This window comes from Cucumis melo, chromosome 1 (assembly GCF_025177605.1).
Source record: "Cucumis melo cultivar AY chromosome 1, USDA_Cmelo_AY_1.0, whole genome shotgun sequence".
NCBI lineage: Eukaryota > Viridiplantae > Streptophyta > Magnoliopsida > Cucurbitales > Cucurbitaceae > Cucumis > Cucumis melo.
This window is the reverse complement of record NC_066857.1, coordinates 3841242-3855303: the sequence shown is the minus strand read 5'-3', so window position 1 is coordinate 3855303 and position 14062 is coordinate 3841242. Positions and strand designations below refer to the sequence as shown.

General features: G+C 43.0%; 1 pseudogene; it reads left to right on the top strand.

Moving 5' to 3' along the window:
• Positions 1–3586: 3586 nt before the first annotated feature.
• Positions 3587–13228, top strand: LOC103503211 (exopolygalacturonase-like; annotated as a pseudogene).
• Positions 13229–14062: the final 834 nt, after the last annotated feature.

Here is a 14062-nt window from a genome sequence, read left to right as displayed (position 1 = left end):
GACCATTCCTCAATGTTCCCCTCAATTTAACCAATAAACCCTTTGTAACTTTCATAATTCCATTCTCAAATTTTATGGTATAACCTGATCTATCTAATTCACCAAGAGATATTAGATTACGTTTGAGTTCTGGAACATACCTTACATTTGTAAGCATTCTACTCATCCCGTCATGTGTTGCAATTAGAACTGAACCAGTTCCCTTTACTTCATAGGTACCATTATCACCCAATAAGACTTTTCCCCCATCACTTTTCTGAAAGTTAATCAAAAAATCTCGATTAGGAGTCATGTGATATGTGCACCCTAAATCCATGATCCAAGCATTCTGTATATCCCTGTGAGACACCATTAAGGCCTCTACTGAATCATATCCTGAATCATACCCATCAGTAACATTCGCTTCACTATCTGCATGGTTGCTACCTGATGCTTCTTTACACTTATTCAAAGGGCAATTTTTCTTAAAGTGTCCTTCTTTATGACAAAGGAAACATTTTCTAGCTTCCCCATTTGAATTCATTCTGGAACTCTTCTTTTTTCCTTTCCAGCTCTTTTTGTCACTTCTTCCTCTAGCCATAAGTAACTCTCCATCCTTGCGTTCTTTCTTAATTTCGAGATTTCTAGTCTTCAAGGCATCCAACACTATACTCATGGTCAATGAATCTCGATCATATTTAATAGCTGTCTTAACCTCTCGATATGTTTCTGGTAATGAATTTAAAAGAATATCACCTTGATTCTCATCCGACATCTTCTCATCGATGTTATTGAGATCAACTACAATCTTCTGAAATTCATTCAGGTTCTCTTCTAAACTTTTACTTTGGTCCATCTTATATCCAAAAAATTTCTCCTTTATATATATCTTATTTGGTAAGGACTTTGTCAAGTAAAGGCTCTCTAGCTTTTTCCACAATTCCCCTGTAGTAGTAGCCTCATCCACTAGCCTAAGCACTTCATCTGACAGATACAGAAGAATAGTTGAATAGGCCATTTCGTCCATATCTCGTTTTTCACTTTCTGTAATATTTGTTGGGAGTCTCTCTTCATCTAAGATTTTAGCTACTTTATGTTGAACCAAAATAGCTCTAATCGTTTTTCTCCAAAGAGCAAAATCTCCGTTCCCATTAAACTTAGACACTTCAAATCGCATCGAAGCCATCCTTACAAAAATTGATTTAACCAAGATGTGTCAACTGCAACTACTACACAAAACCCAAATCTCCTTTGGATCGAATGGAGCTCTGATACCATTTGTTAGGAATTCTTGCACTAACTCAAAGAACACAGCTGAATAACCAAATAGAACGCAATAGCCAGATAATCACAAAGAGCGATAAAAGAATAAACGACACAAAGATATATAGTGGTTCGACCAATTTGGTCTACATCCACTTTGAGAACCAGCTTAAAAGGATTTTATTATGAGCAATTCAAAGAACAATTACAAAAAACAACACAATAATATGTAATCTGTAATTTTACCACCGTATACGACTTTACCATCGATCAAACACCAAGGAACTGAGAGAACCAAGTGCCGGATGTTGCCTCTGATACCGAGACTCAAAACCCACCGAAAACCCGTCTCCTCTCCAGAGACCCACTTGTCAAATACCCACTACAAGCTAAATAACCCACAACATAACTACCACAAATAGGAACCCAAGCCCGTCGGAACCCCAACGTCGTCAAAGCTCGTCGTGAGGACGTCGGAAAAACGCCACTGAAACCAACCTGTCGAAGTGCACCGTCATTGCCTGAAATACCATCGTCCAATTACAACACCGTAAACGCCGCTGGACGCCGGATGAATGCCGCTCCTCTCTGTCTAACTCGTCGGACACACGTCACAACACCCACGACCAACATCTCTTCTCCTTATGTATGTAAAATAAAATCCCTCTCTCTACTGTGTGTTTGTCGGCTGCCCCCTTTCCTCTGTGTTTCAATCTTCTTTTCTTTTTCTTTTTTTAACCTAAAATAAAGAAGATAAGAGTATTTGCAAAAATGTCATTGAGGCATAATTACTATTCTGCCCTCAACTTAAAAAACCCATACTTAACCACTTAAATGTTTGTCACTTTTTCTACACATTTAATAATAGAGATGAGGTTATAAACATTTTTTAGTTTTTAAGGGATTGATTTTCAACTTAATATAATCCTCATGTTATATGTTTTTTCACCCAAATTCTTGTTTCTTTCTTTTTCTGAGTTGGTCTCAAACAAAAATTTTATTGAAGTGAGGGAATGGTTAGTAAATTTCATATGTTATGAAATAGCTAATTTTATGATAGACAGATAATGGTTTAACTTCGATCTTCCAACAATCTTTTTCAAATTTAACAACCAAAAGTTTTTGGAACATATAAAGAGGGGTTGAGTTACTGCATATATATATTTTTCAATCATCCATTCCCCATTTTCATATTATTAATTACCAACTATAATAAAGAGAAGATTGCAAGCAAAAAGTAGAAGGCATATAAGGCATATATATATACTAAATCGTCTACCACAGTCATACCACAATCATCAATCATTTTACAATTCCCCTAAAGGCTTTACTGGCCAGGTAGTATAAGCTTAAACCATTACACCCTCAGTTGCTATACGCGTCAACTATTCGTATACCATTATGGAAGAGCCCCAAGACTCAAACAGCTAAATAACCAACTGAACTCACTGTCCTTCCCCGTCTAATCCCATGATCAACGTCCATCAATCTAAAATTTCAATCGACAATTAGCGGTTGCGGTTCAGTTACATCAGACAGAAACATAATAACAGTGCTTAACAGTCAACATAGATACACTTATTCAGTATAGTCACTAACGTGTAATCCCCTGTGGATTACTACGTTTCCGGCCTCGACCCGAGGTCCAGTAGTAGGAAAACCCTTACCTGATACTCGGTTATGCCCCTCGATCGAATCCACGCTCAACAGACCCACCTAAACGAAACACGAAGGTTTTAGTTGATGACTTTAGTAGAAGTCGTTTTAAAAAGGTCATAAGCGACATCCGTTGACTTACCCAAGGAAAGGCAAACTACCTCCAAACAAGCCTACTGCGAGACCCGAGAACTCAAACGTCAACCCTGTACTACCTTCAAGGGAGAAAAGTAGGGCCACAACTTATTCCAATATTCAAACTCTAATCGGATGTAGCAACATTAGGGAATTCATCGAAAACAATCCTTACCGAAGACTCACCGTGACCCGGAGCGGAGGAAGGAAGGCTTAGGTGGCTTGGTGAAACAAAGAGCTCGGCTCGGCTTGAAGGCGTTCGGCTCGGCTCCACCTCGGCTCGGCTCGGCTTGGTCTTAGCTCACAGCTCGGCTTGTGGCTCGGCTCAACTCGGCTCGCGGCTCGGCTCACTCGGCTCGCGGCTAGGCTCGCGGCTCGGCTCGCGGCTCGACTCACTCGGCTCGCGGCTCGCGCGGATCACTCGGCTCGGCTCACGCGGCTCACTCGGCTCGGACTGGGATTGCTGGCGGCTCGCGGCTGTGATTGTTGGCGGCTCGCGGCTGGAATTGGGTCTCGGGTCGGGTACGGCTCGGGTTCAATCCCTTCTCTTCCGATGGCGACGGCGGTTGAAGACGGAGACGAAAGAAAGATCGTCGGTCGAAGGCAGAGACAAAAAGAGAGAGAGGAACGTCATGGATGGCGGCTTGTGGGGTCGCGCGGCCGTTCGCGGGCGGAAGACGAGTGCCGAGTCGGGATTCGTTGGTGGTGTGCGGCCACGAAGACGGCGGCGACGAAACTGAAGAGAAGAAGAAGCAAAAGAAATGGTGGCGTCGGGCGTGGGAGAAGCCGAAGAGGAGAAGAGATGGGCTGTCGGGAAAGGAAGGAGAAGAAGAAGAAGAAGAAAGGAAAAATCGGGGGGGGGGGAGGGGGGGCGGCGCGCGAGAGGGGCTAGGGTTCCCTTCTTCTTCTCTTTTTTTTTTAAAATAATAATAATATATATATATATATATATATATAAATTAAACAATAATAATTATTATTAATAATAAAATATTAATATTAAATAATTATAATAATAATAAATATTAATATATATATTAAATAAAAATAATAATAATTTATAATAAATCTTAATATTAAATAATTAAAATAATATTAAATAATAATGTTAGTATTAATATTAAATAAATAAGAAATAAAAAGTTATTAATATTAAAACTAAAATAATAAAATACCTAATAATAATAATATAATTACTATTATATTATTATTTTATCGTTTTACAAAAATCTTAAATTTCCGAAAATTCACATGATTTACTAAAATTTACCTCGATCTTCGGGGCGTTACATTCTTCCCTCCTTAGGGAACTTTCGTCCTTGAAAGTTTTATTCCTCGAACAGCTCGGGGTAATGGGACTTCATGTCATCTTCACGCTCCCATGTAGCCTCCTCCACCCGGTGATTCCGCCATAAGACTTTAACCAAAGGAATTTCTTTATTCCTCAACGTTTTCACCTCTCTAGCCAGCACCTCAACGGGTTGTTCGGTATAGCTCAAGTTTTCATCAATTTCCAGTGGCTCGTAATCCACTACATGGGATGGATCTGGCACGTACTTCCTCAACATGGAGACATGGAACACATCATGAACTGTCGAGAGTGATGGTGGCAACGCCAAACGATAAGCTACAGGGCCAATCCGCTCCAGAATCTCAAACGGCCCAACAAAGCGGGGACTCAGCTTTCCCCTCCTTTCAAAACGCACGACACCTCTCATAGGTGCTACCTTTAAGAACACCTTGTCCCCTACCTCAAACTCAAGATCCTTCCGCCTCACATCTGCATAACTCTTCTGCCTACTCTGAGCGGTATGCATGCGTGATCTAATCTTCTGTATCGCTTCGTTGGTAGACTGAACTAACTCAGGACCCATCAATCTTTGCTCGCCCACTTCACCCCAACAAACCGGGGATCTACAACATTTGCCATACAAGGCCTCAAATGGTGGCATGCCGATAGTGGCCTGATAACTGTTATTATAAGCAAATTCCATCAAATGTAAGTGGGAGTCCCAGCTACCTGGAAATTCCAATGCACACGCTCGCAACATATCCTCTAAAACCTGGTTCAGACGCTCAGTCTGACCGTCAGTCTGTGGATGGAAAGCCGTACTAAAGTCCAACCTCGTGCCCATAGCAGTCTGCAAACCCTTCCAGAATTTGGAAGTGAAACGGGCATCTCTATCAGAAACAATCGACACTGGCACCCCATGCAACCTCACTATCTCGGACATGTACAACTGTGCCCACTTACTAGCAGTATAGGTGGATTTACCTGGAACAAAGTGTGCTGACTTGGTAAGCCTGTCCACCACAACTCAAATCACTGTAAAACCCCTCAGAGTCCTCGGCAGTCCTGTAATGAAATCCATGGACACGTTTTCCCACTTCCATGCCGGTATACTCAAGGGTTGTAATAAACCCGCTGGTTTCTGCCTTGGTGCCTTAACCTGCTGACACACCAAGCATCTACTAACAAATTCTGCTACTTCCCTCTTCATGTTACGCCACCAATAAACCCGCTTCAGATCCTGATACATCTTCGTACTGCCTGGGTGCATGGAAAATGGGGAACTGTGAGCCTCAGATAATAATTCTGTCTTAACCGCACTATCCGACGGCACACAGAGGCGTCTCTCGAACAAAAGTCCACCATCAGAGGATAATGAGAACTCAACCGCTTGCCCTGCTTCTGCTAGGCCACGTTTCTCAACCAGATAAGGATCGTTACTCTGAGCATCAATGATCCTTTGCCTCAAAGTCGGTTGTACCGTCAACTGGGCTAACTGCATAGTAACTGCCCCCACTGACACTGCAATCTCAGCCCGCTCGAGATCCCGATGCAATGGGGCCTGTCGGGTAATAAGTGCTGCCGAATGTGATACCTTTCTACTAAGAGCATCAGCTACCACATTCGCCTTGCCTGGATGATACAGTATCTCACAATCGTAATCCTTCACTAGCTCAAGCCACCTTCGCTGTCTCATATTCAATTCTTTCTGAGTAAAGAAGTATTTCAAGCTCTTATGATCCGTGAATATCTGTATCTTTTCACCATATAAGTAATGCCTCCATATTTTCAAAGCAAAAACCACTGCTGCCAACTCTAGATCATGTGTAGGGTAGTTCTGCTCATGACTCTTCAACTGCCGAGATGCATAAGCGACCACCTTACCCTGCTGCATCAAAACACAACCCAAACCCTTCTTGGAAGAATCACTATAAATCACAAAATTGCTAGAACCATCAGGTACAGTAAGAACCGGTGCGGTAACTAGCTTCTGTTTAAGGTTCTGGAAACTGTCCTCACATGCCTTGCTCCAAACAAAAGGAGCTCCCTTCTTGGTCAACTGAGTGAGAGGAGTAGCTATACGAGAAAAGTTCTCCACAAACCGTCGATAATAACCTGCTAAACCCAGAAAGCTACGAACCTCACTGACAGTGGAAGGTCGGGTCCAACCGGTGACTGCCTCTATCTTAGCTGGATCCACAGAGACCCCAGCCTTAGAAACCACGTGACCCAGAAAGGACACCTGCTTCAGCCAAAACTCACATTTGCATACAACTTATTATCCCGAAGTGTTTGCAAAACCATACGTAAGTGCTTCTCGTGTTCGGCCTCCGTCTTGGAGTATATCAAGATGTCGTCGATAAACACGATCACAAAAGTATCTAGGAACTCCCTAAACACTCTGTTCATCAAGTCCATAAACACTGCTGGAGCATTCGTCAAACCAAAAGACATCACAATAAACTCGTAGTGTCCATATCTGGAACGAAATGCTGTCTTCGGTACATCCCCATCCTTAATCCTCAGCTGATGGTATCCCGACCTAAGATCAATCTTAGAGAACACTGTGGCTCCCTGTAACTGGTCGAATAGATCGTCAATCCTGGGCAAGGGATATCTGTTCTTTACGGTTACCTTGTTCAACTCCCTATAGTCAATGCATAGACGCATCGATCCATCCTTCTTCTTAACAAATAAAACTGGCGCACCCCAAGGTGATACGCTCGGTCGAATGAATCCCTTATCAAGCAATTCTTGTAACTGTACCTTCAGTTCTTTCAGTTCTGCGGGGGCCATTCTGTAAGGGGCCCTGGATATAGGAACCGTGCCCGGCTCCAACTCTATGGCAAACTCAACCTCCCTGTGCGGAGGTAACCCTGGAAGTTCCTCAGGAAAGACATCCGGATAGTCCCTCACTACTGGTTCTGATGACAGGGATACATCGGCCTCTCTAGTATCCACCACGCTCGCTAAGATACCCCAAGTACCATGACTGAGCAGTTTACTGGCCCTGATGGCTGAGATTACCTGAGGCAACGACCTTGACCCTTCTCCCTTAAATTTAAAATTGGCCCTCGAGGGAGGGTTAAACGTTACCTCCTTACGGGAACAATCTATGCTGGCGTGGTTAGCGGCTAACCAATCCATACCCAGGATTACATCAAAGTCGAGCATATCCAGAACTAACAGCGTTACCTCAATCACATGGCCTGCTATCTCAATCTGGCATGTTTTCACCTTTTCCTTCGATAACATACACTCCCCGGAAGGAGTAGATACTGATAGAACATGGTGTAAAGGCTCTACCTCTAAGCGGGCATGCAACACAAATGTGGACGAGATAAAAGAATGTGACGAACCCGAATCAAACTAAACTAAGGCGTAATGCCCCAGCACTAGGAGCGTACCTGTCACTACCGTGCTTGCCTTCTCAGCCTCAGTCTTGTTGGTAGCAAAGACTCTACCCTGGTGTGGAGCACCTGCTCCCTGATTCTGCGCGTTCCCCGTGAGTCTCAACGGGCATCTATCAGCTGTATGACCCTCTTGCCTGCACTTAAAGCAAGTCCTGGTCCCGAATAAGCAACGGCCCAGATGGTGCTTCCCACAAGTGGTACACAACGGCTTCCCTCTGGCAGCCTCCCCTGCCTCAAAAGGTTTCTGTTGGAAGCGGCGAAACTCACCACCTGATCTGAAATTCCGCTGTGGCACTGGAACAGGCTGCTGCTCAGCCTTCCTCTTCTGTCCCGATGTCGAACCTCTACCAGCGGTCTTAGACGAGTTAGCCCTCTCCTGTAAACTGAGATCCACTGCCAGGCGCAGTGCATCGGCATGAGTAGCGGGTCGGAAAGCTCGGACCAAACCCTGAATGTCCAGTCAGAGGCCTCTAACAAACTTATCAGCTCTGGCCGCCTCGGTCGCTATCATCTCGGGAGCGAAGCTGGATAACATGTCAAACTTCGCATCATACTGCTCCACTGTCATGTCACCCTGCTCTAAGTTCAGGAACTCCTGCCGCTTGGCGTCTCTCAAACTAGCAGAGAAGAATTTCGCATAGAAACTCTCCTTAAACTGCTGCCACGTGATCTGACTCACATCACCACCTAGCATTCTCTCTGTAGTCTCCCACCATGCAGTACCTCTGTCAGTCAACATAAAAACAGCACACTGAACCTTCTGATCCTCAGGGCATTTCATGTAACGGAATATGGTCTCCAAGGACAATAACCACATCTGAGCCCTGGTGGGGTCCTCCAAAGACCCATCGAACGTCGTGGGATTATACTTCCTGAAATCCCTCAGATGCTTAGCCTCTGCTGACAACTGATCCGGCACAAACTGGGGCGCAACTGGTACTGGAGCCGGAGCTGGAACAGGAGGTGGTGCTGGGGCTGGCGCTGGAGCTGGCGTCGGAGTTGGCGAGGCAGGCTTCTGCTGCTCCCGCATCTGCATAATCAAATCTCTAAACCTCTGCTCCATGGCGGCTAGGTCCGCATGAGTAACTGGCGCAGCCGGGTCAGGGGCTTGGGCTACAGGCTGCACCTCAGGTTGAACGCGTCCTGCTTCCCTTCCTCGGCCTCCTCGGCCACCCCTACATGCACCTCTACTTGGCGGCATTTCCCTAACAACCACCAACGATCCCTTTAGTCATAATGGTAATTGAATTTGCAGTTTAACTTAGGTAAGATAATGCATGTAGAGTTATACATATACTTTCATGGGAGCGTACCTGACGAGCGGCAAGGATCGTTTCAGCCATAAGGACACAAAACACAGACTCACATTATAAGCCAGTCTACAGAACCTAAAACTTGGCTCTGATACCAACTGTAACGACCCAACTTTCCGGACTAAGCTGAGGTCACTACCAAATACCAAAACTCGACCATTCAACATAAAATTTAAAACGGACCAGTTACGATTCATTAAAAGCATTAGAAACGCTACAAAAAAAGACAGTTTCGGGCCCTATTTTAAATCAATCACAAAAAGTCTCAAATAAAAACTCAAGTCATCAGTTCAAAATCACAAGTCAAATATTCTGACACAATACATAGCGGAAGCGATAAGAAACCAGACGCGTCCATATGGCCTTCACGCGTCCTTCCTGCCTCTCGTCGGTCTGCCCCTCGCTGTGCCCTTACCTGAAAAGTTTAAGAAGAGAAAAGGGTGAGTATAAACATACCCAGTAAGGGACCCACTACTGGGCCCGTTAGGGGACAACAGTTAACTTTCTATTCGGGGGTACCCTACATAACAGTCTAGTGGTCCCGTAGAACGCACATATCAGTCTAGTGCTCCCGAAGGATGCACATCTCAGTCTAGTGCTCCCGAAGGTGGCACATATCAGTCTAGTGCTCCCGAAGGATGCACACATCAGTCTAGTGCTCCCGAAGGACGCACATATCAGTCTAGTGCTCCCGAAGGATGCACATATCAGTCTAGTGCTCCCGGAGGATGCACACATCAGTCTAGTGCTCCCGAAGGATGCACATATCAGTCTAGTGCTCCCGGAGGATGCACACTTCAGTCTAGTGCTCCCGAAGGATGCACACATCAGTCTAGTGCTCCCGAAGGATGCACATATAAGTAAGGCACACTACCCCATAGATGAAGCTAACCGTTACCCCTCGATCTATACTAAATCGTCTACCACAGTCATACCACAATCATCAATCATTTTACAATTCCCCTAAAGGCTTTACTGGCCAGGTAGTATAAGCTTAAACCATTACACCCTCAGTTGCTATACGCGTCAACTATTCGTATACCATTATGGAAGAGCCCCAAGACTCAAACAGCTAAATAACCAACTGAACTCACTGTCCTTCCCCGTCTAATCCCATGATCAACGTCCATCAATCTAAAATTTCAATCGACAATTAGCGGTTGCGGTTCAGTTACATCAGACAGAAACATAATAACAGTGCTTAACAGTCAACATAGATACACTTATTCAGTATAGTCACTAACGTGTAATCCCCTGTGGATTACTACGTTTCCGGCCTCGACCCGAGGTCCAGTAGTAGGAAAACCCTTACCTGATACTCGGTTATGCCCCTCGATCGAATCCACGCTCAACAGACCCACCTAAACGAAACACGAAGGTTTTAGTTGATGACTTTAGTAGAAGTCGTTTTAAAAAGGTCAGAAGCGACATCCGTTGACTTACCCAAGGAAAGGCAAACTACCTCCAAACAAGCCTACTGCGAGACCCGAGAACTCAAACGTCAACCCTGTACTACCTTCAAGGGAGAAAAGTAGGGCCACAACTTATTCCAATATTCAAACTCTAATCGGATGTAGCAACATTAGGGAATTCATCGAAAACAATCCTTACCGAAGACTCACCGTGACCCGGAGCGGAGGAAGGAAGGCTTAGGTGGCTTGGTGAAACAAAGAGCTCGGCTCGGCTTGAAGGCGTTCGGCTCGGCTCGGCTCGGCTCCACCTCGGCTCGGCTCGGCTTGGCCTCGGCTCGGCTCGGCTTGGTCTTGGCTCACAGCTCGGCTTGTGGCTCGGCTCAACTCGGCTCGCGGCTCCACTCACTCGGCTCGCGGCTCGGCTCGCGGCTCGGCTCACTCGGCTCGCGGCTCGGCTCACTCGGCTCGCGGCTCACGCGGATCACTCGGCTCGGCTCACGCGGCTCACTCGGCTCGGACTGGGATTGCTGGCGGCTCGCGGCTGGGATTGTTGGCGGCTCGCGACTGGAATTAGGTCTCGGGTCGGGTACGGCTCGGGTTCAATCCCTTCTCTTCCGATGGCGACGGCGGTCGAAGGCGGAGACGAAAGAAAGATCGTCGGTCGAAGGCAGAGACGAAAAGAGAGAGAGGAACGCCGAGGATGGCGGCTTGCGGGGTCGCGCGGCCGTTCGCGGGCGGAAGACGAGTGCCGAGTCGGGATTCGTTGGTGGTGTGCGGCCACGAAGACGGCGGCGACGAAACTGAAGAGAAGAAGAAGCAAAAGAAATGGTGGCGTCGGGCGTGGGAGAAGCCGAAGAGGAGAAGAGATGGGCTGTCGGGAAAGGAAGGAGAAGAAGAAGAAGAAGAAAGGAAAAATCGGTGGGGGGGGGCGGCGCGCGGGAGGGGCTAGGGTTCCCTTCTTCTTCTCTTTTTTTTTTTAAATAATAATATATATATATATATATATATAAAAATTAAACAATAATAATTATTATTAATAATAAAATATTAATATTAAATAATTATAATAATAATAAATATTAATATATATATTAAATAAAAATAATAATAATTTATAATAAATCTTAATATTAAATAATTAAAATAATATTAAATAATAATGTTATTATTAATATTAAATAAATAAGAAATAAAAAGTTATTAATATTAAAACTAAAATAATAAAATACCTAATAATAATAATATAATTACTATTATATTATTATTTTATCGTTTTACAAAAATCTTAAATTTCCGAAAATTCACATGATTTACTAAAATTTACCTCGATCTTCGGGGCGTTACACATATGGTGCCAAACCTAATATTGATATTATTCAGGTAAATATAAGATAAAATTTGTATTATATGTAATTCTAATTTATCTAATGAAATAATTCACTTTACAGGTTTTGGCAAATGCATGGAAGGATGCATGTGCATCAACCAATCCTAGTCAATTGATGATTCCAATAGGAGTTTACCAACTAAACCAATCCATTCTCCATGGTCCTTGCAAGAGTACTATTGAGGTTCGAATGGAAGGAACATTACAAGCTCATCCCGAACCAACAGGAGTTGGGTTGGTTCTTTTTCAATATATCGATCAATTGACAGTGTCAAGCACGGGTGCTTTTGATGTCAAGGAGAAAATGGTTGGGAAAAGAATGATTGTCACTTGAAGAAAATATGCACTAAAATTTCCATGGTAAATTCTCTAATCATATTAGCTTCTTTCTATGTAATATCGTAGAATATATAATTTTTCAATTAATATATGCATTTTTTTAACTTGGATACCTTTTCTTTTTTGCGGGCGGGCCGGGGTTGAATTTGTAAGAATGTGAGGTTCAGTTTCATAACCAATTCAATAGTGAAGGACATAACTTCCTTGGATAGTAAGAATTTTCATATCCATCTCTTGGGTTGCAAGAATGTTACTTTTCAAAATGTGACAATTATTGTACCAGAGAAAAGCCCCAACACCGATGGAATTCATATGAGTAGTTCATAAGAGATTAACATTCTCAACAGGAGATGATTGTGTGCTGTTGGAGACAGCAACAAGCAAATAACTATTACTAATGTAATTTGTGGACCAAGACATGGCATTAGTATAGGAAGTTTAGGCAAGTACACTAAGGAAAAAGAGGTGACAGGAGTTACAGTGAGATCATCATGTAAATTAATCAATACTTTGAATGGTGTTAGAATCTTGGCCAGATTCTACAGTTGCATACACAGCCTCTGACTTGTATTTTGAAGATATTAAAATGGTTAATGTTAGCAATCCTGTCATTATTGACCAAGAATATTGTCCATCTAATCATAGCAACAAAAAGGTATATGTGTATTGAAATTAGTCCAGCTTATTCATAATTTTCAACTAATTAACATCAAGTAATATAACAAATGCAAAACTAACCTGATTTAATTATTTGTTTTCTTATGTATACGTTTGTTTAGATTCCATCAAAAATTAAGATATGTAACGTTAGTTTCAAGAATATCAAAGGCACTTCTGCTACTTTTGTCGCTGTTAAATTTATCTGTAGCAAAGATTTACCATGTGAAGGTGTGGAAGTTGATGATATTGACTTAGCTTACACTGGAACTCGAGGACGGATTACGCCTCAGTGTAGAAATGTGATTCCCATCATTACTGGAAAGCAAAATCCTCGTGCGTGTGTCGAAGTTGCTCCTATTAATTCTCCATCCACGGACTGATCTTATTCCCAATCGCAGAAGTTCCAAAAACAAAATCATTTGAAGGTCAATTGGATGTATCATTAATATTAATTTCTTTGACACTAGTACAAATTTGGGTTTTAACGACACTACAAATCAAAACATTGTGTCGTTAAAAATAAAAAAGGGGTAGGGTGGGAGTAAAATGTGTCGTTGAAAATAGAAGTGACACACTATTTCTTGACACAATTCTATTGTCACAATTTAATTTTTCTTGACACATTTAAAGTGTCGTTAATTAACAACAAATTCTTTGTGTCATTAAATAAATTTTGAAATAAAAAAACCAAAAATTCAAAATTTTCCAATTCCCTATTCGCACGACATTCAGAAAGAGTTTTACAATTTGCTCAACCTTTTCTCTCTCTCCCTACCAAAAAACGGAAAACAACGTAACTCATCTCCAAATCTAAGAGACTGTCATCAAACCCACTAATCTCACACCGTCAAACAAGCAAACATTATCTAAGGGACTGCCGCCGAACCCACCAATCTAAGAGACTCCCGTCAAAGAATCTTGGCTGCTCCGATTTCTCTTCTCCCCCGACTACTAGAAAAATGGGTTTTATTGACACAACTAATCAAGGTATTATGTCGTTGAAAATAAAAAATATGGGGTGAGGTATAATTGTGTCGTTGAAAATTATTTATTGACACAATTCTATTGACACAATTTAATTTTTCTTGACACATTTAAAGCATTGTTAATTATCAACAAATCATTGGCATTCAAGGTCGTGAGTTCGAATCCCAGCCGAACATATTCCTTTATTCCCCATTTTCGAAAGACTTCATGCGCCCACCTTCTCCACT